Consider the following 26,154-nt stretch of genomic DNA (forward strand, 5'->3'; position numbering starts at 1 on the left):
AGTGGAGAGAGAGACTCATTCTAAAGATATTTTGATAGTGAAGATTAAGATGCAAAAAGAAATGGTGGAGATATTTTCATTGGATAATCCATGTGCTAATGTCTCTTAAGAGGAAAAAGGAGTGGATGAGATTAAAGAAGAAAATGACTAACTAAGTGGTGGTGATAAAGTGGAAAAATCCTTTTTGAAAAGTAAAATTATGCTCACCTTAGAGTGTGTGCATTCAACTTGTAGATAATTTCTTCCTTCTTTATTTTATTTTCTCATTAAGAAGATGACTTTTCATATGCACATAGAACAAATAGGAACCATTATTTAATTACAAGGGAGAATATTCTTTAAATTAAATAAGCCTTACAATAAGATGGTCAAATCATATGAAAAATTTGGATAAATGATTATGTGATAATTTGATCAAAGATTAATGATTAATTATTTATGTAATATTCATTTAATGCATAGAAATGTGGTTTAGCCTATATATTTAAAATACTCTAGAGGGGTCCTATTGTTTAATAGACAAAAATTGGTTGATTAAAATCCCTTATCTCTAAAGGTCCTCTAGGATGATACCCTCAAACTAGTTGAAATTGTGTCTTCGCTATTGATCTTTTGACTAAGTCAAATTGTAGGCATATTCTTCCTGATTGAGAATTTGATCCCTTACACTCCATGTTGTTTGGCTAAAAACCTATAATTGAAATTTATCGAATGAATATTAGCAAGGCTAATAATCCTAAAAGCACATTTTTATGTGAAGAAATAAAAATGAACATTATGAGAAGGTTTATAGGACAATACAAGAACTTATGCAATGTGACAAGAACTGATATGTCCAAAGTTGATTGAGCATCGACCTCAAGCAGAAGGATAGAAAAAATAAAACTATGTGTAACGCAATAAATCCAATACACCCCTAGATAATAATATCATAATGAGTTTGCAGCTCTAATAGAGTGATGAAATATTATTCTTTCCCTTTAAGATAACAATAGAAATGATATAGATGAGATGCATAAAACACATGCATTTAGTCATATTGAGATAATTTACTATTCAAGATGATTGATAAAATAGTTTAGAAAGCATAAAACTAAGTTTGACTACCAAGTAATGAGAATGGGTAACAATTTGACTATATTTTAACAAAACAATGTGGCATTAGAATTAGGTCAAAGAAAGTGATAATCTAAATACATGTAATAATTTGCCTCAAAAGATGAATAGATAAACTTCAAAAGTGGAGACAACTATGCTAAAGAATAAAATATTTAAATTATGACTTTGACAAGATGCCTCCAAATTTTTATTTTGATCCCAAAAGTTAATCCAAGACATCAAAATTAGGTAAGGTTATGTTTTTCACTGAAATCCAAGATAGTTGAGAATAATATTTAAAAAATAAGATTTTGATAGATTAGATAATATAGGAAGAATAACTACTTTGATGTCATGGTAGAAGTAGGTGATTGGATGAAAAAGAGATGATCAAGATAGAATAGTTTGTTAGGAAGTAAACTCCACCAATATAACTAAGAGCAAGTGGGGGGTGACTAATTTATCTAACTATTAAAATACTTATCAAAATTATTAACCTTTATAAAATTTCTTTTGAAGATTTGCTGTTTAAAGGAAAGATGTATTCCTTGTTTGTAAAAGGGATGGTGATCTATTGAAGTATGAAGTGCAAAAAGGAGCAAAGTGTTTGGTAAATATGAGTAACCAATTAAAAGGGATTATTAGATATGATTTTTATGATCTAGTTACAAGATCTAAAGGAGAAGAGGATATAAGAAGAAAAAGGAAGTATATTTCATTTCTATTATTCTATAAGGAATAATACAAAGATCATTTGGACAATGGGTTCATTATTCTTTCCCACAAAGCTATTTGGGCAATGGGTTGAGCTATCTTCAACAACTTCTAACAAGGTTGCCAAAATTCCTAACAAGGTTGGAATCTTCTAACTAGGATTCAACATCTCCTAATAGGGACTCATATGTATTGAATTTATTCATAGACTCCTAACAGGGTCCATCCTCTAGCACAAAATATTTATATTAGTACATCATCTTCTGAGTACCATTCCCATCGAGTTTTTCCTCCTAATCAAGGGTTTCCCTAATTAACATATCTAGTGTTATTATGTATGAGTATCTTGTTGTGGTTTCAGTTTATATTTCTCATATGGTTAATTTTGTTTAAGGTTAATAATTATGATAATAGTCGGATAACTAATTCACCCCCCGCCCCCCATAGTTATATTAGTGGACTATATATTATAACAATTGGTATCATAGCTTCAAGTCCTTGAAGGATAAGCTTAACAAATTTGGGAGATCAATGGCGACTCTTTTCAGAAAGGATAGTCCTAGATTTAATGGGGCCAATTATGATAGTTGAAAGGAGAAGATGAAGACTCATATGTTGTGCATGGGTTTGGCTTATTGGATCTTAACAAAGAGTGAGAAGAAAATTGTGAAAGAAGATTGAAAATTCAATGAAGAAGAGATAGATTTGTTCATGTGTAACATGAGAGCTAGAGAAGCTCTACCATCAGCTCTTCCAAAGAATGAATATAGTCATGTAAAGTCATTTCAAATATCTCACGAAATTTGGAAAGTGTTAGAACGTACTTTTGAAGGTGATACACATGAAAAAGGAATGAGATTACATAATAGGATATGTGCATTTCAAGATACTAAGATGATGGAAGATGAATCTATAAGAAACTATATTGGTAGAATATCAGAAACTTCTATAGGAATTTGGTCTAACTAAGGAAGATGATGAAGTAATATGGAAGATCTTGAAAATTTTGATGTGACTATTCAAGAAAGTAGCTTAGATGATTGAGCTAGTAATACCCTACCCTAAAGATTTCACAAAGGAAATGTTAATTAGAAGATTAGATATGTAGAAGTAGATTTGAGATAGTTTGGAGATCTAGCAAGAGTCGAAGTAGCTTTCACTACCATGAACATTCAACCTAATTTGACAAGGAGTGCAAGCACACATGGATATTTTGCTGGTAGTACCAGATCTAATGAAGACAAAAAAGATTAAGGATGGAATAGCCCTTCTTGTGAAAAGAGAAAAAGATGGTAAGAAAATATTTAAGTGTTGGACCCTTCTTGTGGAAAGAGAAATAGATGGTAAGAAAATCTTTAAGTGTTGGACATGTGATGAATTTAGTCATTATGCATCTAAATATTCTAAAAGAGAGAAAAATTCTAAGGGAAATTTTAAACCTAGTTGAGATAGAAATTGTTTGTATGCTAATGAAGATGAAAAATCTTAGGAGAAAGGTCAAAGTGAGAGTGATGATGAATTGGGATTTGTGGCTATCAAGGAAGATAATCTTGATAGAGAAATTAGAGAAGAGAGAGCTCTATTTTTCCCAAGTGGAAAAGAAATTAGATTGGATAGTTGGTCTAGTGGTTGTTCACATCACATGACTGGTGACATGAATAAGTTTGTTAAGTTCAAGAATCATAATGGAGGTATTGTTAGAGTTGGTAGCAATGTAGCCTTTCATATAACAAGAATTGGATCCATTACTCTTGATGGTAAAACTAACACTGATGATGTTTATTTTGTTGATGGATTGAAGCATAACTTATTGAGTATTGGACATTTGGTGGATAAGGGTTATCAGTTGCAATTCACTAAGAAGGCCTACATTGTTAAAGACAAAGATGGTAAGCTAATTGAATAGACACAAGAACTAAAGGTAATGTGTTTAAGTTGAATCTTGCTCAAATGACATGGTTGGTAGCTAAACTAGACAACAATTGCTTGTAGCATAGAAGATTTTGTAACATAAAGTAGCACATTTGCAGTTAGAGACCAGCGTAAGATTACAAAGCCTACTAAAATTGTGTGTAAAGAATATAGTTTGGCTAAATAGAAGAAAGTATCATTATCTAGAAAGAAGTTCAGCACCATAGAGAAGCTAGAGATTGTTCACACAGATCTAATGATCCTTCTAGAACAAAAGGATTTTATGGTAAAAGGTACTTTATGATTTTTGTTGATGAATTCACAAAAAAGCTATGGGTAGAATTTCTTAAAGAAAAATCTGAAGCTTTTGAGAAGTTTTTAAGGTGGTTAAGAATAGAGCTGAGAATGAATCTGGTGTTAAGAAAAAATATTTTATATCTGATAGAGGAGGAAAATTCACTTCTAGAGAGTTTAACATATTTTGTGAAGAAAAAGGAATCAAAAGACAACTTTCTTCACCTAGAACACCTAAACAGAATAGGATTGTTGAAAGAAGAAATAAGTTAGTCACAAAGGAAACAAGAGTGATTTTTTTGAGAATGATGTTTTAAAGACATTTTGGAGAGAAGTAGTCAATACAATAGTATACACTCTGAATAGAGTATAAATTAGAAAAGGTATGAACAAGACACCTTATGAACTATGATTTGGTCACTCAGCATGAGTTCTATATTTCAAAATATTTAGGAGAAAATTTTCTATAAACAGAGATGATGAGATTGGTAAGTTTTAACTATAGAAATAAGACAATAGTTGGATGTACTAGTATAATGATTGATGAAAAGTTTTGAACTAATGAAAACATAGTAGATTATAATTTAGATGAAGAAAAAGATAATTCTGGACGTGTTAGATAGAATGTTGAAGTTTTCTTTGAGACTAACAATGATTTGTAGAATGATATGCAAGTTGCTGAGAAAAGACAAGAGCATATATCTAAACCTAGAGATGGATTTAGAGTTGAGATGTCAACTCTTATACCTAACAAGAATCTAACAAAGAATCACCTTGTTGAGTAGATAATTGGAAGCAAATACAAAGGTGTGATGGCAAGAAATAGAGTAAATGAAGAGATGTGTTTGATTTCTCAAGTTGAACCTAAGAGCATAGATGAAGCACGTAAAGATAATCATTGGATTCAAGAAATGAAGGAAGATTTGGGTCAGATTGTGAAGAATGATACATGGGAATTAGTTCTTAGACTAACAACCAAGAATTTGATAGGAACCAAATGGGTATTCAAAAACAAGATGAATGAGCATGAAAAAGTTGTGAGGAACAAGGCTAGACTTGTATGCAAGCGATATTCATAGCAAGAAGGCATAGATTATGAGGAGACATATGCACCTTTAGCTAGGATGGAAGTAGTAAGGATGTTCTTTGATTATGCAACATATGAAAAGTTGAAGGTTTATTAGATGTATGTTAAATGAGCCTTCTAGAATGAAGAACTTGACGAAGAGGTATATATTGAGTAGCCTAAAGGTTTTCCTTTATCAAAAGACAAAGAAATGGTATATAGACTAAGGAAAGCTCTATATGATCTGAAGAAAGCACCTAGAAACCAGTATGCACGGTTCAACATTTATTTGGCAAAGCTTGGATTTGTGAAAGGTACAACAGATAGTAACTTGTATTTGAATGAAGTTGAGAATAGTTTTATGAAAATAGTAATATTTGTTGATGACATCATTTCTAGAGGTAATGGTAAAGCAAGTGATAATTTTTCTGAACAAACGAAGAATGAATTTGAAATGAGCATGATAGGAGAAATGAAGTTTTTCCTACTATTGAAAATTGTGCAGAATAGTGATGGTATTTTCATTTCACAAGCTAAGTACCCAACAGACTTGTTGAAAAGGTTTGGTTTAGAAAGTTGTAAACCTATTGGTACACCTATGATAATTCGTCACATGTTGTCCAACAAATATGAGACACCTATAGTAGAGTAGAAAAAAGTATAGATCCATGATTGAAGGTTTGTAGTATCTAACTTACACTAGACTAGATATAGCAAATTATGTTGGGATTCTAGCTAGATTTCAAGACGATCCTAAGGAGTATCATTTTTCAATAGCAAAGAGAATATTTAGATATTTGAAAGGAACAACTTACTATGAGATTTGGTATGATAGATCAAGTGATTTCACTCAATGTCCATATTTTAATGCATATTGTGTAGGAAGTATGGATGATAGAAAGAGCACCAATGGTGGAGCATTATTTCCTTGAGTTTCTTGGCTAAGCAAAAAACAAGATTGTATTTCTTAGAAAACAGCTGAGGAAAAGTATGTTATAGCAACAAATAATTATAATCAAGTTATGTGGATGAAGCAGATGCTAAAGGATATCAGAATTAAGTTTGAAGAACATGTTATCATTTGTACTATAATAACTAAACTATAGTGAGTATGTATATGAATCATGTATTGCATTCTAAGACTAAGCATATATCTATTAAGTATCATGTGTTGAGAGAGAAAGTAGTAGAAAAGGAGATTAGATTGGAACTTATGTGAGAACTAAAACTCAAACTGTACATATCTTAATGAATCATTTGCCTAATGATCCATTTGAATACGTAAGAGGTGTGCTTGGCGTTATGCCCCAACCTATTTCTGAGTAGATGATGTAGAGAGCGGATCAATCCAATGGTATAGAGAACTATTGTTAGGATGGACTAAATGTTGATGCTTCCCATGTTGGGGAGTATTTTTTATGAGCAGAGTTATTAAGGACACTTGGTATTTAGTTTTGAATAGTTTATTTGGACACTCGAGCTGGTTGAAGACTTGGAGGAGAATATTAGCAATTGACATGTAACAATTGGTAAGTATGGGGGAGAGAACTATATCAATGATGAAGAGATATATCTTTAGAGAGATTTAGAAAGATTCATGAAATGAAGCAAGAATATGCACCTGATGTAATGTGAACTGTTTAGAGTGAAGTAAAAAATTATTGTCGAAGAAGGAGTATGGACCTATTGTGTTGAGACTTTTTAGTGTGTGGACAACTAATGTTGGCCAGGGAAACAGTAGAACACTATTTCATATTCTTGAAACTTAGATTATTTTTCATCTATGTTGCCAAGAATGCCAAAGGGGAATATTGTTGGCATGAATTCTTATGATACTACTTTAGGGGAGTACCCTTAGCATTGAAGAGCATTTACATGTTTCATTCATGGTTGTTTTTGTCATTGATGTAAACATAGCATGTTTTTGTAAATATTAGTTTTGTAGCAAACAAAGATCTTAATGGTATAAACAATGGTTTGATTATCTAATGATGCATAATCATCAACATGTTGGGCACAGTGTCTTGATGACATGGTCAAGTACATAGAGTCTAAGTCAAAGATGTACACAAGTTCTACCTGATTTACAAAGAGTAGTTCAGAGATAGAGTATTGGGAAAGTAGTTCCTGATGTGTGTTTGCTATCTTACATCTGAGATGTAATGAGAATATGCATAGTCATGCATTGACAAAGGATAATCTATTGATGATGTTAGTGAGTACACAAGCCCTAGTATCGTATGAGTGAATTTTTGTATAGATTGTGAACTGATAGTGCTATTATAGTTGTACTTAATTAATTATCTTGTTATAATTAATTTGAAAAGCCTCAAGGTGGACTCAAGGAATTATTTTGAAGATATGGTATAAAGGAAATATATTTTCCTTATTTGTAAAAAGGGAAGGTAATCTATTGAGGTACGAAGTGCAAAAAGGGACTAAGTGTTTGGTAAATGCGAGTAAGAAATCCAAGGGATTATTGGATGCAAGTTTTGTGATTTGGTTACAAGATTTGATGGAGCAGAGGCACAGTTGACATGATATAAGAAGAGGAAGGAAGTATATTTCATTTCTATTATTCTACAAGGAATAATATAAAGATCATTTGGACAGCGAGTTCATTAGTCTTGCTCTTGAAGTTGTTTGGGCAGTAGGTCAAGCTATCTTCCACAACTCCTAACAAGGTTACCATAAGTCCTAATAGGGACTCATATGTACTAAATGTATTCATAGACTCTAACAAGGAATATTTATATTAGTACATCATCTTGTGGGTACCATCTGCACTGAGGTTTTCCCTATGATCAAAGGATTTCCTAGCTAACATATGTAGTGTTATTGTGTTTGAGTATCTTGTCGTGGTTTTAGTTTATATTGCTCATATGGTTAAGTTTGTTTACGGCTTATAATTGTAATAATAGTCGTGTAATTGATTTATTATCCCCCTAGTTATATCAGTGGACTATATATGCTAACATTTGTCTCCTTGTATATTCTCATCTCTCCCCTCGTCTACCCTTCTTTATGCTTTTTGTAATCTCTCTTTATTTTCCCATCTTCATTTATTTCTCTCTCGATCTCTTAGTATTTCTAGTTAAAAGTAGAAATAAAATGAAGACGATGCCTCTAGTCATGATAGAGATAGGAAAAAATATATATTAGCAATTGCACCTTAGTGTTCAATGGATGCATTGCAAAGGAATAAAGGGCTAAATATTAATTTCTCTTATTTTTTCTCTCCCTCTCATTCCCACTTTATCTCTTCATCTCTCTATCAATCTATCTCACCGTCTATATCTCGTTATATATCTTCTTCCCTATCTCACTATTTCTATCTCCCTAGATGTATTTCTATCCTTCTATCTAATTTTCTCCCATCCTCTCACCCTATATTCATATCTCCATCACCCTGTTCCTATGCCTTTAATTCTTTACATATCCATATTTTTTCACCCAACTCTCCCATATCTCTATCTCTCTCCATGCCTCTCTATCCTTATATATGTCCCCATCTTTACCTCTATCTATATATTTCTTTATACCTCTATCTTTATCTTTAGATTTCTTCCTCTCTTATTTTATCTCATTTATATATGTATATCTACCCTCGCCCTCTATACCTCCTTCTCCTCATCATATGTGTTTTCCTTTCAATAACCATCCATATACCCCTCTCTCTTCATCTTTTATCTACATATATCCCTCTATCACTTCCTATATCTTCCCATCTCTACCATTCTTTGTCCTTCTCTCTTTTTCGTGATATCTATATTTCTCTGCACGCCTTCCTCTATTTCTCTCTCCATCTCTATCTTAGTATTTCTCCATATGACCAGTTTAAAGGACAAATAAAATGAAGACCACACCTCTAGTCATGACACATCCATGACAAAATATAAACTAGAAATTGCACCTTAGTGTGCAATGGGTACATTGCAAAGGAATGGAAGGTCAACTAGGTATTTGTCTCATTGTGTCTCTCCCTCTCATCAACACTTCATCTCTTCATCTCTCTATCACTCTCTCTCACCATCAATATCTCTTTATATATCTTCTTCTCTATCTCTCACTCTCTATCTCCCTAGATCTGTTTCTATCTCTCTATCTAATTTTCTTCCATCCTCTCTCTCTCTCTATTCATTTCTCCATAACCCCTTCCTATTCCTTTAATTCTTTGCAAGTCCATATTTCTTCCACTATCTCTCCCCTTATCTCTATCTCTATTTTTTTATATCTCCATGCCTCTCTATTCCTATATATCTCCTCATTATTACCTCTCTATGTATACTGCTTTATACCTCTATCTTCATTTATAGATTTCTTTCTCTTTCATTCTCACTTATTTATATATTTATATCTACTCTATCCCCTGATATCTCCTTCTACTTGTCATATCAATTTGCCTCTCAATCTCCATCTACGTACGCCTCTCCCTTTGTGTTCCCTCAACATTTCTCCCTCTTTCTCTTTCTATATCTTCACATCTCTACCTTTTCTCTCTTCATCACAATATCTCTCTTTCTTTGCCCATCTTCTTTTATTTCTCTCTCCATCTCTATCTTAGTATTTCTTTTCCCCCGTCTCACTTTCTCTCCCTTCCTCTCTATATCTATCCCTTTCTATCTCTAAACAAAAATTTCAAAAATTCAACATTAATAAAAATAAAATAATTATTTTCTGCTATATACATATATACCATTCTTAACTATTTTCTATGGCCTCATTTTTCTATCATACAAACAATTAATTATTAGATTTCAGATTAATCAAAACTTGTGCAAAGAAAATTGTTCTCTTTTGTTACCTAGATGGCCAAACCATTGATACTTGTGTGCCTTATTTTCCAACTACTATGTAGAGGTACCATGTCTAAAACCTTGCGAGGCCTATTGATAGTTAAATTGGGGAATGAAAAATAGTTGCAATGGAGCAATCATGATATTCATCCTCTTTTGAATGGCAGATAGATACAGATATACATAGCTTGTTTTTAAGTACATCTAAACAAATTTGAATAACCAATGTTATCATAAATTCCAAAATGGCCACATTAGATGGAACACTCCATTCCAAGTAATAATAACCAATCACAAACACAATCGACATGTATGAGTTTTTCTTCTCAAAGAATTGCTTGAGAAATGATATATAAAATATTTTTATCATAACACAAGCCATTTCAACTGCTTATTCCCCAATTCTCACTTCTGAAAAGTTGATTTATTATTATTTGATGATATTTTATCCTAGCAATTTCACTTGGCCTGGCTTAACAAGCATACTCGAAGCTTTGACTACTTCGAGCAGCTGGTGTGGACCCCTCTAACAATTTTTCTTTTGTTCTATTTGCCATTAGATCTATGCACACATCTCTAACTGTCTAGAGCAACAATTATTGTTGTGGTTAAATTAACTCCACTCTAACTCTCTACCGCCAACTATTATTGTTGTTAATTTGACTTAAAATTTCAGTATCTTCCGCCCAGTCCTTAGCCCACCTGTTTTTTACTTTGTAGAAGATTTGCGTATGCAGGAACGCTAAAAGATAGAAACTTATAGCTCACTTCTAATCACCTTGATGTTGTATTCTTCAGCTCAATGTATTTACCAATGTTGATGAAACAGTGTTACTCATGCGTGAGTGTCTTCTATCGCATCCAGGTTCCATGCTGTAGGTCTTTAGGTTGTTCTGTCAGATTTCAATCCTTTGTCTTTACATTTCTACGCCTTCAACCAAAGCGTAACTGAAAAACACTTCGTTTGTTTTGTTCATTGTTAAAGCTTCTGTTAAAAATATCCCAAAAGTGTTGGGAAATAGAGGGCTTTTAAGTGTTCAAGATTGTATAATTTATCCATATATCAAGATGTATGAAATTCTCTTATTTCAATAGCCATGGATCTTGTCAATTCTTTCTATGCAATTTGTTTGCCATGAATTTAAATCTTGGAGTTTAGAATTTTTCTGAAGAGAGGCTCTTAAAATAATTATTTCAGCCAAGAGGGAGATCCCATTATCATAATAGAGGTGACTTTTTCCCTACCAAAGGGCGAGTATGACATTTTAGGCAGAGACAATCTTAATTCGCTCGTCAACAAGATCCTATGGAACTTTTACTAGCCAATGGCTCAAGGCTGATTCATATGCTTTGTTGATATGATTCATTTTTAAAGGCTTCAAGTCTATGACCTCTTGTGGTTTTTCTGTGAAGATCAAAATTTCACAAATAACAGGTTTGTAGCTCTGTACACTGCGCATGTTTTTTATCCCGACAAATGGAATATGTGCATACAACTTTTATTTACCCAAATCTTGTTTTTTTTTTTTTTTTTAAATTTCAATTTGAATTCAAAATGTTAAAGTAAATCACAGTTTAAAATTTAAAATCACAGTTTAAAATTTTATTTTTAATTTACTATCAATATTGGAAAATAATTAATAGTTTTGTCTTTTTAAAAATGTATAAATGTCATGATTATTTAATGTATGACAAATTTAAAATGTTTTAGGATGTTTATTTCTAGATTTTTACATTAGGAATTTTTTTCATTATAACCTTTTAAAAGATTTATCAAAAACAATAAAATTATTTTATTATGGACAATATTTAATAGTTAAATGTACTTGAGTTGAGGTATTGGAGTGGAGAACATCTTGAAAGGATCAATAAATCATCTTTAAGAGCATCATCTAGATATAATGAATATCAAGTAAACTATTCATTCTGATCTCAAAGAGTTTCTTATTAATCACTACTCATTGAAAATGAATTTGAGGCAAAATTCAAAGTTGATACCGTATATTATTTTACGTAAAATATATTTGTAAAGAAACAAAAAAGCAATTTTAAATAATTTGTAAGATAAATAATTGTTAAAATAATAAATAAGTTATTTTAATTTTATGAAGTAGGATTAAAAATATTTAAATTGGGTGATAATTTTTTAATTTAATTTTGAGATTGATTTTTTATTCTTAAGGATGGATGGACCAATTCATAAATAAAGAATAACTGATCTCAAGATATTTTTGTCAATGTCTATCTTTTACTTTATGATATATATAGTAATATTTGACAATAATTAATCACATATCTATTTGTAGACTTGGCCTCTGAATTTGTGAAAAAACCAATGATCCATATCATGAATAAATTTAACAATTTAATTAAAATACAATTATATACTAAAAACTATGAGCATATAGGAGAAAATTTAAAAGATAAGAAAATTTCAATGCTTGCCAGAGATTATCCTCTGGTTGAAATATTGAGCCAAAAAAAGTATCCAAATTGATTTATACTCCTATATGACTTTTTTAAAATGTTTTTTTTCTAAAGGTATAGAAAGGGTGAAAGTGAAACATATCCAATGCTGGTACCTCATATAGAGCTACAAATTCATATCCAAATAAGAATATTTGGCATTCACATAGAATAACAAAAGAGATAAGAGGTCAATAATCAAACATGTTTAATATTCCCCTCTCCAAAATTATATAAAGCACATGTATAGTATTCAAAGGAAGATTAAAAATAATATTTGAGTCATCTTGCAATAGTAAGAACCAGATATGGGGTATTATACTATTTAAAAAATAATAATGGCAAGTTTAGAATTGGCAAACATCTTCAAATGAATGTTCTTTTGTTTGAAGGTTTTGTAACAATATAAATTAATAGTATACTAACCAATGAGTAGTAGTAACAACCATCTCTCATGTGTATGTAGCCTTAGGAAACTAAGAGTAATTTCAAGGATCTTGATGCAAACATCATTAGAATGATCAACCTACCAATCAATAAGGAATACAATGATAATCCATGTTATTGACATCAGCAACTATAAATAGAGATAAATAAATACATGTTGATATTCTTCATACTAAATTGAGCTTTACAACTCATCAATCTTATTTGTTTCAGGAAAGGAAAAGGAATTGATCCTTGACAAAGATACTTCCGCAAACAACATAACTAATCACAAACATCAAAGAACTTCTAACCTCAAATAGCTGCAAGTAGAAACACTACCCTGCTAAAAATTGCAAAAATATAATTTAAAAAGAAAGTCTTATGAAGCTCATCCCTTAGATCTAACCTATCTAAAATCCATATCAAAATATTAATACAATTAACTATATAAGTTCTACTAATGTTTATGCCTATGTTAGTACTATAAAGATTATAACCATGTCATAAAAATAAACCCCACTATCAATAGAATGAAAACTCTAATGTATATGTCAAAATGATATTAAAATGTGATATAACTCTCTAACCTATACCCTAATCTACTATACCTCATCTAAAATTTTCATAAAATAACAAGACCAAAATTTGTAAAAAGAACAAAATGGCCTATGGACCAAATGTCTTATGAGAACCATAGAATAAGAAACTATGAAGAAGCTCTCAATTCTTTGATGTACTTTGAACATACTCATTCCATGAATCTTGGTCCATCACAAGGTCTAGATTCACTTTAATAAGGAATACTATTGAATTTCACTCTAATAAATATTATAATGCATCACTACATACATTAAACATTGAACACCAAACTTAGGCATAAAAATTACTTTATCAATTAATATTAAATTAACATCGAAAAGTAAGTTATTTATAGTAAAATTTATTCTTGCACATTTCTCTACTCCTACCACCATGATGATAGGATAAAAAAAATGTTTCAAACAACACATCAAGTGAACTACTCTAATCACAAACTATGGCTAACCGCTCCTCCCCCGTGCCATTTATGTGATATAACATATATTCTAGTCTTAGTACCAATGCATTTGTTCAAGAAAATGATGAAGCGCCAATTAAAAACCTTGACTCACTACTCAACAACAAGAATTCCTTTAATAACTACTTGATTCACATATTAATCTTACCCTAACCTGTTACTGTCCCTTTAGTCCTTTACTCTTTCACTCGATAAAATATTTGACAAACTATAGAAACAATCAAAATATAGTTATGTAAAATTTTTATTAAATATCTCCATTGATATTAATGAAAAACCGTGCTAACATTTCCTTTCTTTAGAGGATCCTGGCTTATCAAAAGAGGGTTTATGTTTCTCTATAGTGCCTTTGAGATCCTTGATTTATAAGACATCATTCATAAGAAGAATGTTTTTGGCTTTATTATATTTTTTGAGTACTATTAACTATCTTAGGTGGTAAGGGGTTACTTTCTACAATCTATATCTTAACTAAATTGTGTGGTTTATCAACTCAGTCAATAGAAACATTACAAAATTAGGATATAGAACAACTCTTGCTGAAGGAATGGTCAAATTCAAATAAATACAAGGAAAATATATTCGTTGGTTTTATGAACTCTTTGTGTGAATAAGTGAAGTTGAAGTTGGAACAAAGTAATTATAATTATAAGGAGAATGTTAACAAGTCTAGAAGGCATCATGTTTTTGAAGTTGGTGATGAGGTGATGGTTCATTTAAAGAAAGGTAGATTTCTTATTGGAACATACACTAAGTTTAAGAAGAAGTTTGGACCTTGTAAGATCTTGAAGAAGTTTGATAGTGGTAATGCTTATGAAGTTGTGTTATACAATGACATGGATATATCTCCTATATTCAATGTTTTTGAATTGTATAAGTATTATGAGACATATGAGGAAGTTGTTGCATTAGATGATTATCTTAAGAAGGACATCGAAGAGGTTGAATAGGTATTGGATCAAAGAGTTGGTAAGAGCACAAGAGGAAAATATTACTATGAGTATTTGGTGAAGTGGAAGAATAGACCAGTTGAAGATGCTACATGGATTTCTCAATCTAAGTTGGATTCACCTCAGGTTGTGGCACTTGCATGATTTAGGAGAATCATTTATTTCAACCCTAGTTGTCTAATGTAGGAGCATCTTACATTGCCTTGTAATCTTGATCTTTTGTTCATTTTTCTAGTCTTAACTGAGCACATGTACTATTAGCGAAGCACACGTAGTGTTAGTTGAGTACATGCAGTGTGAGCTGAGTACATGCAGTTTTAACTTAGTACACACAATGTTAATTGAGTACACATAATGTTAACCAAGTACACATAGTGTGAATTGAGTAAACACAATGTTGACCAAGTACATGTAGTGTAAATTGAGTTCTAGAAGTGTTAGTGTTAACCAACAGTGCTAATCGAGTTTAGTGTTAACCAAGTTGTGCAATGTTGACTGAGTTCCTTTATGGGTTGAGTGAACCTAACATTTGTTGATGCTTTCATCCTTCTTTGACCGAGTTTATTTGTGATTGGTTCTTAGTTTGATCCAACTTGTGTATTTAATTTGGATCATGAATTTAGTGATAAGATCTTGTCTTGGGATGAGTGTTGACCATTTTGAGGTTGACCTTTCTATTATGTAATGTTCTAGAATATTTTTGAACTCATTTTGGAAAGTATAAGTAGAGATATTTGGTCTAGTTTAGAGAAAAAACTTAGGTAGGACTAAGAGAGTTGGGCTAGATGTTTTTGAAATTGTGAATTTGAAGCTGGATTGTAGATCTTGAAGTTGTATTTTGTATCTAGTCATAACCCAAAAGGCCTTATACCTGGGGATTTATATTGATAACTTGATGAATCAATCAAATTTTTTTGCTCTCTCTCTCTCTCTCTCTCTCTCTCTCTCTCTCTCTCTCTCTCTCTTCTTTGGCTAGGTAGCTATTCATTACCCTCCTTGCACTAGCTTGTGTTGTTTGGACAACTGTCTAGATGGAGCATAAGAGCATGTGTTGAGATTTGTGTGGTTTCATAAATGGCTATGATGACATAGTTTCATTAATTTTTCTTCTTTGAAGTAGATGTTGTAGGCTCTTGATAGGTCTATGAAAAGTGGGAGAATATTGGGATTAAGGTGTCTCAACCTTAGAGTCACATCATGTTGATTTATTGATCAATCTTATTTTATTAATTTCCTATGTTGCCATTCACTTTGTGGGACCCCTCATTGAGGTGGAGTCCTACATCACAAGTAATGACATTTCATATTTAATATTTTTAGGAATTTTTTACTCACTCGAAATTTTGTACTGAAATATTTCTAATTGGTGTGGAAATTGTTTTGGAAATTTCCTATATAGATTGAAGAGTCTTGGTTGACAATTTTTATTGTACATTGGATTTCTATTCTAGCATAGGCATTTATGATGGAGTTTTCTTTTGACAAGTGGTGAGAGGTAAGGAAGGTGCCTAATCCCATTCATGGTAATTTCTGTGTTTTACTTGGGTGAGTGCACAAAGATGGTGTACAAAAAGGGGGTATAAGTGGACACCTTTTTTCTAAAATCAGGGAAACCTATTTACTTAGATGAGACATTTGAGGGTCATCCATTATAAATGAAAAGATGTATAAAAAATATAAATTGTAGTACTGTAAATCTAATTTCTAAACTACTAGAGGTTTTACAAAATGGATAAGATTAGGTGGGTCAAACCCTGTACACAAAAAATAGTCCCTACTTTTTTTATAAAACATAACATAGTTATTTTCATGTACAACACAAAAGATCAAGTTATATTTAGTATCTTGCATATCCCTTTGGTGGCATGATTTTCAAGATTCATATCTAGAAGTTGTATATATTTTTTAAATTTTATGATGAGTATTTTCTTATTATGAAATATTGAACTGACTACATCCTAAAATTTTGGTACCTGTTTGTATGCTAAGCATAACTTGCATAAAAAAAAAAACAAAATATATATATATTTTAAGTGTATAGAATCAAGTGTAGAAGAATAATATATAATTTATTTTGAATTTGATAAAGGCATTGGTAAAAGTAATTAAATTTTACATTATTAATATTATCCAAAAATAGAGTAATTTATATGGTTAGAAAGCTAAGAAGATGTTTGATATTATGGAAGTAGTTTTAGAGATACCCACTTCACTGTTAGAAAACCTAATGAAGGCAAAGATGGGAATTCATCTTACAAAATTAAAAAATATCCAAAGGAAAAAAATTGGAGGGAAAATAGTCTCCCGAGCCTTTGGGTCATTTCCATATGTTATCACCAAGCCATAACCCGATCAGGTTATGAAATGAAAAATTTCATTCAAAACTTGATCAGGTTATTCAAAATCTAGTCGAGTTTTAAAGAAGTAAAATTCAGGTTTTGAAGAACTAAAAGTAGGCTTTACTCCTGAGGGCCATAAATTTCACATGCGGAGTCCAATTGACTCCATTCAAAATGCATTGGAAAGATATTGAAGAGATCTACAACATGATGTAGATAAATAAATCCTATGTCATCAAAATTTTATTTTCCATCAATTTTAATTAAGCATAATCTAAAATAGGTAGTCGTTATTTTCCAAATGCACAATCAATAGGTAAACATGAATGCTAACATAGTGCTAATTCTATCTCTCTTAGAAACACATACAAACAATCACTCACTAACTAAATAAATCATAAGATATATCTCTTACTTTTCCTAGCCTCTCACATTCTTTTACTAAATAATAACCTCTCTCTCTCTCTCTCTCTCTCTCTCTCTAACTTGTTACCCTTACTCATTGTCTCTCACCAAGTAATCTGTAAGCCCGCTCTCTCTCACTAAACGCTAAACACTCTCTCTCCCTCTCTATCTCAATATTATCACCCCCATCTCTCTCTCCATTCTCTCTCTCTCTCTCTCTCTCTCTCTCTCTCTCTCTCTCTCTCTCTCTCCTTCCCTCCTACTCTCCTAATCTCTCTCTCCATCTTATTCCCCCCCTATCGCTCTCTCTCTCTCTCTCCATATTTCTCATCATCTCCATCATAACCCCTCTTTCTCTACCTATCCCCCCCGCTCTCTCTCTCTCTCTCTCTCTCTCTCTCTCTCTCTCTCTCTCTCTCTCTCTCTCTCTCTCTACATGAGGTTCCCATTTCAAGGATCTAAGGTCAAGGAGAGAGAGAGGGGGGTTAGCAATTAGGGGTTACAAAGAGAGAGAGGGAGGGAGAGAGAGAGAGAGAGAGAGAGAGAGAGAGAGAGAGAGTAGGGGATAGGATAAGAGAGAGTGAGAGATAAAGAGAGAGAGAAACAGATTTTTTAGATAGGATGGAGAAAGTGAGAGGGGATTGTACATGGAGAGAGAGAGAGAGAGAGAGAGAGAGAGAGAGAGAGAGAGAGAGAGAGGTTAGGATTTGGTGTGAGAATGATATAAGGTAAGACTTAGTAAGAGAGAGATTAGGAGTTAGTAAGTAAATGAATGAGTAGTTTTGTGTGTGAAAAGGGGATAAACGGAGTGAGAGAGATGATAGAAAGATAAAAAACTATCATAATACTCTTACCTACCTATTCACCCCATGTTTAGAAAATAATGACTACTTATTTCAAAACATGATGGATTATAATTGAAGAAAAAGAAAGTATTTATTTCCTACTATTATTTTAGTTACATAATGTTGTAGATCTCTTCAATATCCCTCCAACACATTTTGAATAGAGTCAATCGGAGATTGGATGTGAAAGTTATGGCTTCCAAAGTGGAGCCTATTTTTATTTCCTCAAAACCTATTTGGGTTTTGCATAACCCGATCGGGTTTTGCATAACTTGGTCAAGTTTTGCATAACCTAATTGGGTTTTGAATATATTTTTCATCCTACAAAGCTGATCAAAACCCAGTTGGGTTTTTTTTTTTAATGTATTTTTGCTAGGCCCAGTAAACAAACCTAGCCACTTTTTGAAATTTCATATAACCCAATCGGGCTTTTAAAAACCTGATTGAGTTATTGAAAATTTTGCTGTCTCTTTTTTTCGGGGGTGGGGTGTCCACATTTTTGTACACCATATTGGTGCACTTACCCTTTTGCATTGTATTTTCCAAGATGACCATTATGGATGAGATAGATGTTGTTGCCTTGGAAGTTTCTATGAGCAATGTGTTGTGGAATTAGCAAGTTTCCTATATTGTAACACAAATTACCTCTCATGTATTGAAGATGGTTTTGGAAACCATGGGAACCTACCTCTTTTTTTGAGCTCTATATATGTCCAAATGCATTTTCTAATTTAAAGAGTGTGAGAGAGAGTGAAGGAGTTTATTTCATAGGGTTATGCTACCAAATATTCTCTTGGATGGAGCAAGATGTAAATTTCCATGTGAAGACATAGAGTTTGAAAAAATGTATTGTAACTTGATATTGAATAATACACTAGTTGGATGTTTTGAAGGGTGGGGTTTTTATCTAGAAAGATTTCCCCATGCATATCTTGTGTTCTATTTTGTCTCATTCTTCTAGTTTTATTCTTCTAGAATATTAATTCTATAGGTCACAATGTTGTTGAAATTTGTTGGATCTACAAACTGCAATCACTTTCCTTCAAGGGTTTGATTGTGTAAAATTAACTATGTTTGTTTCCTCTTTTATGGTATAGTAGTATGTACTTGTATTTTCTTATTAGAAATTCTCAATAATTCTTTGTATACTATATGTGCATACTGATATCAGATAGATTTATGTGATATTCTCATTTTCCTTCAAAATTAAGAGGAAAAATGAGTTATCAATAGAACATAGATTTAGTGTGAATCATCAAAGAGCTATGTTTTCAAAAATTAAAATAAAATTAACTTTCATAATAAGGTTAGACAACAAGAAAAGGTTTGAACCATCAAACAAAGATAGCTAGCAAATAGATATAATATAGTTGACTATTAATCAAGGGATGAGATTAATATAAAGATTACCTTAAGAAAATTTTAAGTGTTAATAAATGTTGTTGAATAACGAGAAGATGCATCTTCTTCTAAAGAGATATGACTCTTGACATTAAATACATATAAATTAGAAATTAAATAGAAGTGAGGAGTAAGTATGAATATATGTAGAAAAGGAAAAAATGCAGAATATATGAATTAAAAAGGAAGCATTGACAGGTGAATGGAAGAGAACTAAAAACATGTGAAGTAATAAAGAAATATTTTTATCAATAAGATTATAAGATATTCAGATTTGTAGTTCAGGCATGTGTGTGTGTGTGGTTGTGTATGTGAGCCAAAATAATACATAAAATCATTGCTCCTTTTTATAAGGGTATAAAAGATGATATTTTTGCAATATGAGTGTAGCAGATATAAATACCAGATTAAAGAAAAATAATTTGTGCTAAGAAAGTGACCATCATCAATTGAGTTAGCAACATTTCCAAGGTGGAAGAATTTTATGTGCAGTGGGTTGGTGCTTACAAAGATAGAAGGAAGGAATTGGTTCTTATAGTAGTTCTAAGCCTACAAAGTGTGGGAGTTGGAGCTTTAAGTGAGTTGGTGCTCATAAAGATATATAAAAGCAATTAATTTTCTATGGTTTTCTCCTACATTGGGTTTCCACAAAAATCTTTGTGTTCTTGTGTTATGTGCATAATTATTGATTCCAACATTTAAAGTTATTTGTGGTGATTAAAGTTTAAAGTTATGTACATAATTTTTTATTCCAACAAATATTTTTTACACCTCTAACTCGTATTCTATAGGATATAATAATTATAGTACATGCACTATCAAATTAGAATGATGATACATAGATTTAAAAAATAAAAATATACATACACACATACATATATAAATACATGCATGCATGCACATGTACATATAAATTTATATAAAGACATGTACATATGTGTGATTATTTACCTTCTTAACATTTTACTAACACATCCATAAATGACTACAATTTTTTTCAATTCGATGAAAGTGATATTATAGTTTGCATTAACCCTTACTTTAATTGTAATCAACACCCTAAGCCTAACTATTATTGTATTCATGATATAAATTATAAACCTAACCATAATCTTAACCCATATCTTAATCCCTTAGCTTTTATCAAAAACCAAATTCTAACTATAATACTAACGATGATGTAAATCCTAGCTCTAATAATAATGTAAATCCTCAAGCCTAATCCTGGTCCTAAACCTAAATCCTATCCTAAGTACAACTTAATATTAATATGAATTGTGATGCAAAACTTTATCCAACCTCTAACTATAAACCATTTAAGCCCAATGAAACTAGTAAACTCTAATCACAATCAAAACTCTATCATAACCATAATCTTCAAGTAACAAAATCACATTAATTTATTTTATATCACCCATATACAATTACTACTACTTGTTTATATATATTTAAAAAAATATATAAAATACTTTGAAAGATATCCTCCTTCAAGACACCTATTGAAATTTGTTTCAATAATACACAGGTCAAAAATATAATTCAAATATATATGATCCGTTACATAATCTTTATTTAGAAAATAAAAAATTCACTCATAAAAATGTACTCTATTATATTGTTTTTTTCTATATTGAAGGTTTCGGTTCTAGTTTCTTCATCGCTACCTCCATGCTTTCATTTGGTGCAGCAATTATTAATCTCCAACCATATGGATTCACATATCCAGCATTTTTAACATAATATGAATTCAAAATCCATGTTCGATCACATGCTTCGAGAATGTTGGTCACCTTCGCAAAACCAGCAACAAGATTGTTTAATGTTTGTCGATTGTGAAAGTCAAGCTTTCTGAAAATGACGAACGGGCCAGTTTGTAAACATCAACAGCGACAATCCTCTCAACGGTCATCCATCCCTTTGGACGAGCATGCACAGTTGATTCAGAATAAATGAATGCCCAAGAATTTATAGACATTCGTGCATCTATATAGCTATAACGGTGCATAACCTTTAATCATAGTAAAAATTAAAGAATTGCTTGAGATTAGCCACAACTTTTAGCTCAACATGAAGATTGAATTCAATTGAAAAGAAACAGTATTACAACCAGTTTACAATTTAGCGTATTTATTTTAAAGGAATCTAGAAACATGTGAGAAATAAATCACAACTATAAAAAACTTTTCTCGGTACTAACTATTGCTGAGTGCTAGTTCGCTCGGCACATGAAGGTGCCGAGTGACAGGGAGTAGGTGCCGAGTTAGCTTGGCACAAGAAGAAGTTGCGTAAGCTCGGCACACAAAGAAGCAGAGTAAGCTCGGCACACAAAGGACAATGCTCAACAACAATGGATGTCGAGTGAGCTTGACCCAAGCTCGAAAAATTATAACTTAAAGAAATTTCAACGTGAATGTTTCCACCATTAAAATTAGAGAGCCAAAGCTTGAAACTTCTAAACAAACTTCACAAATGCAATGAATAGAAGAAGGACAATGGATTCAAGTATGCCTGTTTTCTTTCTATTCAACTTTGATTATAAATATTACAAAATTTGGAAGCATTTGGCTTCAACCAGAAAACCCTAAAATAACTCTAAACTGGTAAAACTTCAAACTTCAATAAACTTTAAACTTGCAGCTCTAAAGGCTACATACAATGGTGCTTGGAGAAATCACTATTTCAATAGAAAAAATCCAATAATAATGAACTTACAGAATGAATAGAAGAAACACGTGCAACTATAAACATGACACAAACTTCTTTCTGTCTCTGCAACGACTAATCTGCTGATCAACTTCTTTCTTCTTTCTCTGCTCTGCAACTCTCTACTAAACTTTTGATCTGCTGAATCACTTGAATGAATCTAAAACATTCCTTTTGTCATATTTTTCCTCCTTTTTTCCAATTTCAAAAAACTCACCCACCATAGTTATTGTTTCTATTTTTCTAGAGTCCGTTAGGTGGTAGGTGGGCATTTGGCTCCAGGGACAAATGGCCATTGCATTTAATATTCCAACACTCCGTCTTTGTCCTGAGCCAAACAAATAAGGATCACTGTTGATCCAAATCAACTACATCAAGACTCTCTCTTAGGTGTATAAAAGTTTCAATGCCTAATGGCTTAGTAAAAATGTCTACTAGCTATTGGTCAGACCTACAAAATTTCATCTTAATATCCCTATTCTCCACCAACTCTCTGATGAAGTGATATCTGATCTCAATATGCTTGCTTCTACCATAGAAGACTAGATTCTTGGACAATGCAATTGAAGAGATGTTGTCACAATAAATTGTTGTTCCATCCTCTTGTCTTTCATTCAAATCTATCAAGATCCTTCTTGAACAAATAGTTTGAGATGCTATTGCATTTGATGTTATGTATTCAACCTCTGCTATAAATTGAGCAACAATAGGTTGCTTTTTGGATGCCCATGAAATTGCACCTGATTCCATATGAAACATGTATCCGAATGTGCTATTCCTATCATCTAAAATTTCAGCCTAATCACTATCAATATAAACCACCAACCTAAAATTATTTGATACAGTATACAAAATTCCAAATCCATTGGTACCATTCACATACCTTAATATCCTCTTTCCCGCTTGCCAATGGGAATCCTTTGGTATTTCCATCAATCTGAAAATCAAACTTACTGCAGCATCAAGTCTGGCTAAGTTGCAATCAAATACATCAGACTTCCAACCATACTCTTGTATAGTGTTGGATCCACTCTCTTGCTAGATCCTTCCTTGCTCAACTTCAAACCTACTGCTATTGGCGTTGGAGCTACCTTACTATTCTACATTTTAAATCTCTCCAAGATCTACCTTGCATATTTTTCTTGAGAGATGAAGATGTCATCATGCATTTATTTTACTTCTATGCCTAAAAAGTATTTCAAGAGACCTAGGTCTGTCATTTCAAATTTATTTTTCATGGCCTCTTTGAACTCACCAATTAGAGCCTTGTCATTACAAGTAAAAATTAAATCATCTACATACAAGACAACAATCAAAACATTTCTATTTGCTGCTTTGATATAGAGAGTGGGCTCACCATTACTTTTTTTAAAGCCATTGTTCATCAAATATGAGTCAATCCTGTTGTACCATGCCCATGGAGCTTGCTTGAGCCCATGAAGAGCTCTCTTCAATCTATATACTTTGTGTTCTTCACCTGTAATTTCATAACTAGGGGGCTGCTCCACATAGACTTTTTCTTTCAATATACCATTTAGGAAGGCGGACTTCACATCCATTTGAAATACCTTCAATTTGTGCTGAGCTGCAATTGCTATGACAACACACATAGTTTCCATTCTTGCAACTGGGGCATATGTCTCCTCATAATCTCTTCCATACTATTGTTTATAGCCCTTGACTACCAGCTTTGCCTTATGCCTATCAATCTTGTTTTTAGCATTACATTTGGTCTTGTAGACCTATTTCACTTCAATTATTTGCTTCTTGGGAGACAATTCAGTTAGCTCCCATGTCTCATTTCTTTCTATAGCATCTATCTCCTCATCCATGGCCTTACACCATTTCTTCTCCTTAATAGCTTCTTCAAAATATATTGGATCACTATGAAAAAATAATGCAAAGTTAATGCTCTCATCATAACCTTCATACCTTTCATCTTGGTTTATCTTTTTAAGACTCTTGGTCTTTCTTGGTAACAGGGAGGAGAGTATGGTATTAGAATCTTCATTGCTGCTACTTTGTCGACCAACTCAGTCTTCACTATTACTCGACACTAACACTGGTCATGCCTAGAGGAGCTCGACAATGACTGAAGCTGCTTGCCTCTTCTTCCATCTATTCTTTCTTCTTGTTGTTCATCAACATCCTCTTCACTCATAATTGATACTTTACTTGAGGTGCTTGGTGATTCATGAGTTGGTCCATACCATGACTGATTTTCAATAAATTGAACATCTCTTGAGAGAATCATCTTGTCGTTGAATGGGTCATACAGTCTGTATGACTTTGATTCTGTGTTGTGCCCTGTGAAGATGCACTTCACTCCTTTGTCATCCAATTTCTGTCTTTGCTCTTTAGGCACATCTACATATGCAACACATCCAAACACCCTTAGGTGTTCAATTGTTCATCTTTTTCGTGACCATGCTTCTATTAGAATTCTATCACGGACTACCTTTGTAGGACACCTATTAATTAGGTAAACTGCTATTGTCACAACGTCTTCCCAAAATTCAGTTGGGAGACCTTTCTTTTTCATCATGCTCCTTGCCATTTCAACAATGGTCCTATTATTTCTTTTAGCCACTCCATTCTACTGTGGTGTATAGCTGGTTGTGAGGTCTTTTTTTATATCATGCTTCTTGCAAAAATTTACAAAAGAATTGGAGGTATACTCCTCTCCTCTATCTAATCTTAAGACTTTGATATAGTGTCCACATTCTTTTTTAGCCTGGGCTTTGAATTCAAAAAACTTATCAAATGCTTCAGATTTAGATTTTAAAAAATAAACCCATGTCTTACGACTGAAATCATCAATAAATGTCATGAAATAAGTACTTCCACCAATGGAAGTAACTTACATAGGACTGACTAGGTCAGTATTGTAAGAAAATTCAGGTGCGAAAATAGCTTCCTACACTAATCTCATAGGGAAAGTATGATGCAAATCTTATTAAAATCTTCCACACTTACAGATTCAATATCATGTAAACAACAATATTGTAGCCAACCATGCATACAGAAAATAGACAGAGAAAGGAACACATAACAAAAGGATTTGCCGGTGGGGAAAAACTTTTCAGTAAAACAACCCCACCCCTTCAGAACCTGCACAATGTATTATCTTCAACACAAAGTTACAATACACTTGCAATGCAAGTTTAACATCAACAACATAAGACTCCAGTAGCTATTCGCAGTACCAACAATACACCTTTTTTCTCATCGCATCTTTCTGCAACCCTAAAAATGCTTATAACATGCGCTTCATTTTAGGGTTACTCCCAAGGGTAAACCATATTAGGGTTTTACCATTCTCTGAGAAAATAGGAACCCCAAAAAAAAATTTGGGGCGATGCCCCGAATCCCATTATTGGGGTAGAGTATATAGTACTCAAATACCTTAGTTGCCACATGTCTTCACCTATCATTGAATCTTCTTAACATAGCTCTTACGTGTCATAGAAATTTGTCATAACTGTTTTAGTCATGATCTCTTTACACACAGTTCGAGATGTCGACACATCAACATTATTTGCAAGAAATACGTTTTACAAAACAAATAATAAGAATAAGAATTATACAAGGTTGAGACACCTTATTCCTAACAAGTATGCACTAACTCTAATGGATATCCAGCCCTCCTAGGATTTTCAGAATTAAAAGGAAGTTTATGT

General features: G+C 32.3%; 1 pseudogene; it reads right to left on the reverse strand.

Moving 5' to 3' along the window:
• Positions 1-26,154, reverse strand: part of LOC149532979 (uncharacterized) — a 72,092-nt pseudogene that overhangs the window by 15,735 nt on the left and 30,203 nt on the right.

Source organism: Cupressus sempervirens, chromosome 10, assembly GCF_028749045.1.
Source record: "Cupressus sempervirens isolate cs-2001-9-10 chromosome 10, ASM2874904v1, whole genome shotgun sequence".
Taxonomy (NCBI): Eukaryota; Viridiplantae; Streptophyta; class Pinopsida; order Cupressales; family Cupressaceae; genus Cupressus; species Cupressus sempervirens.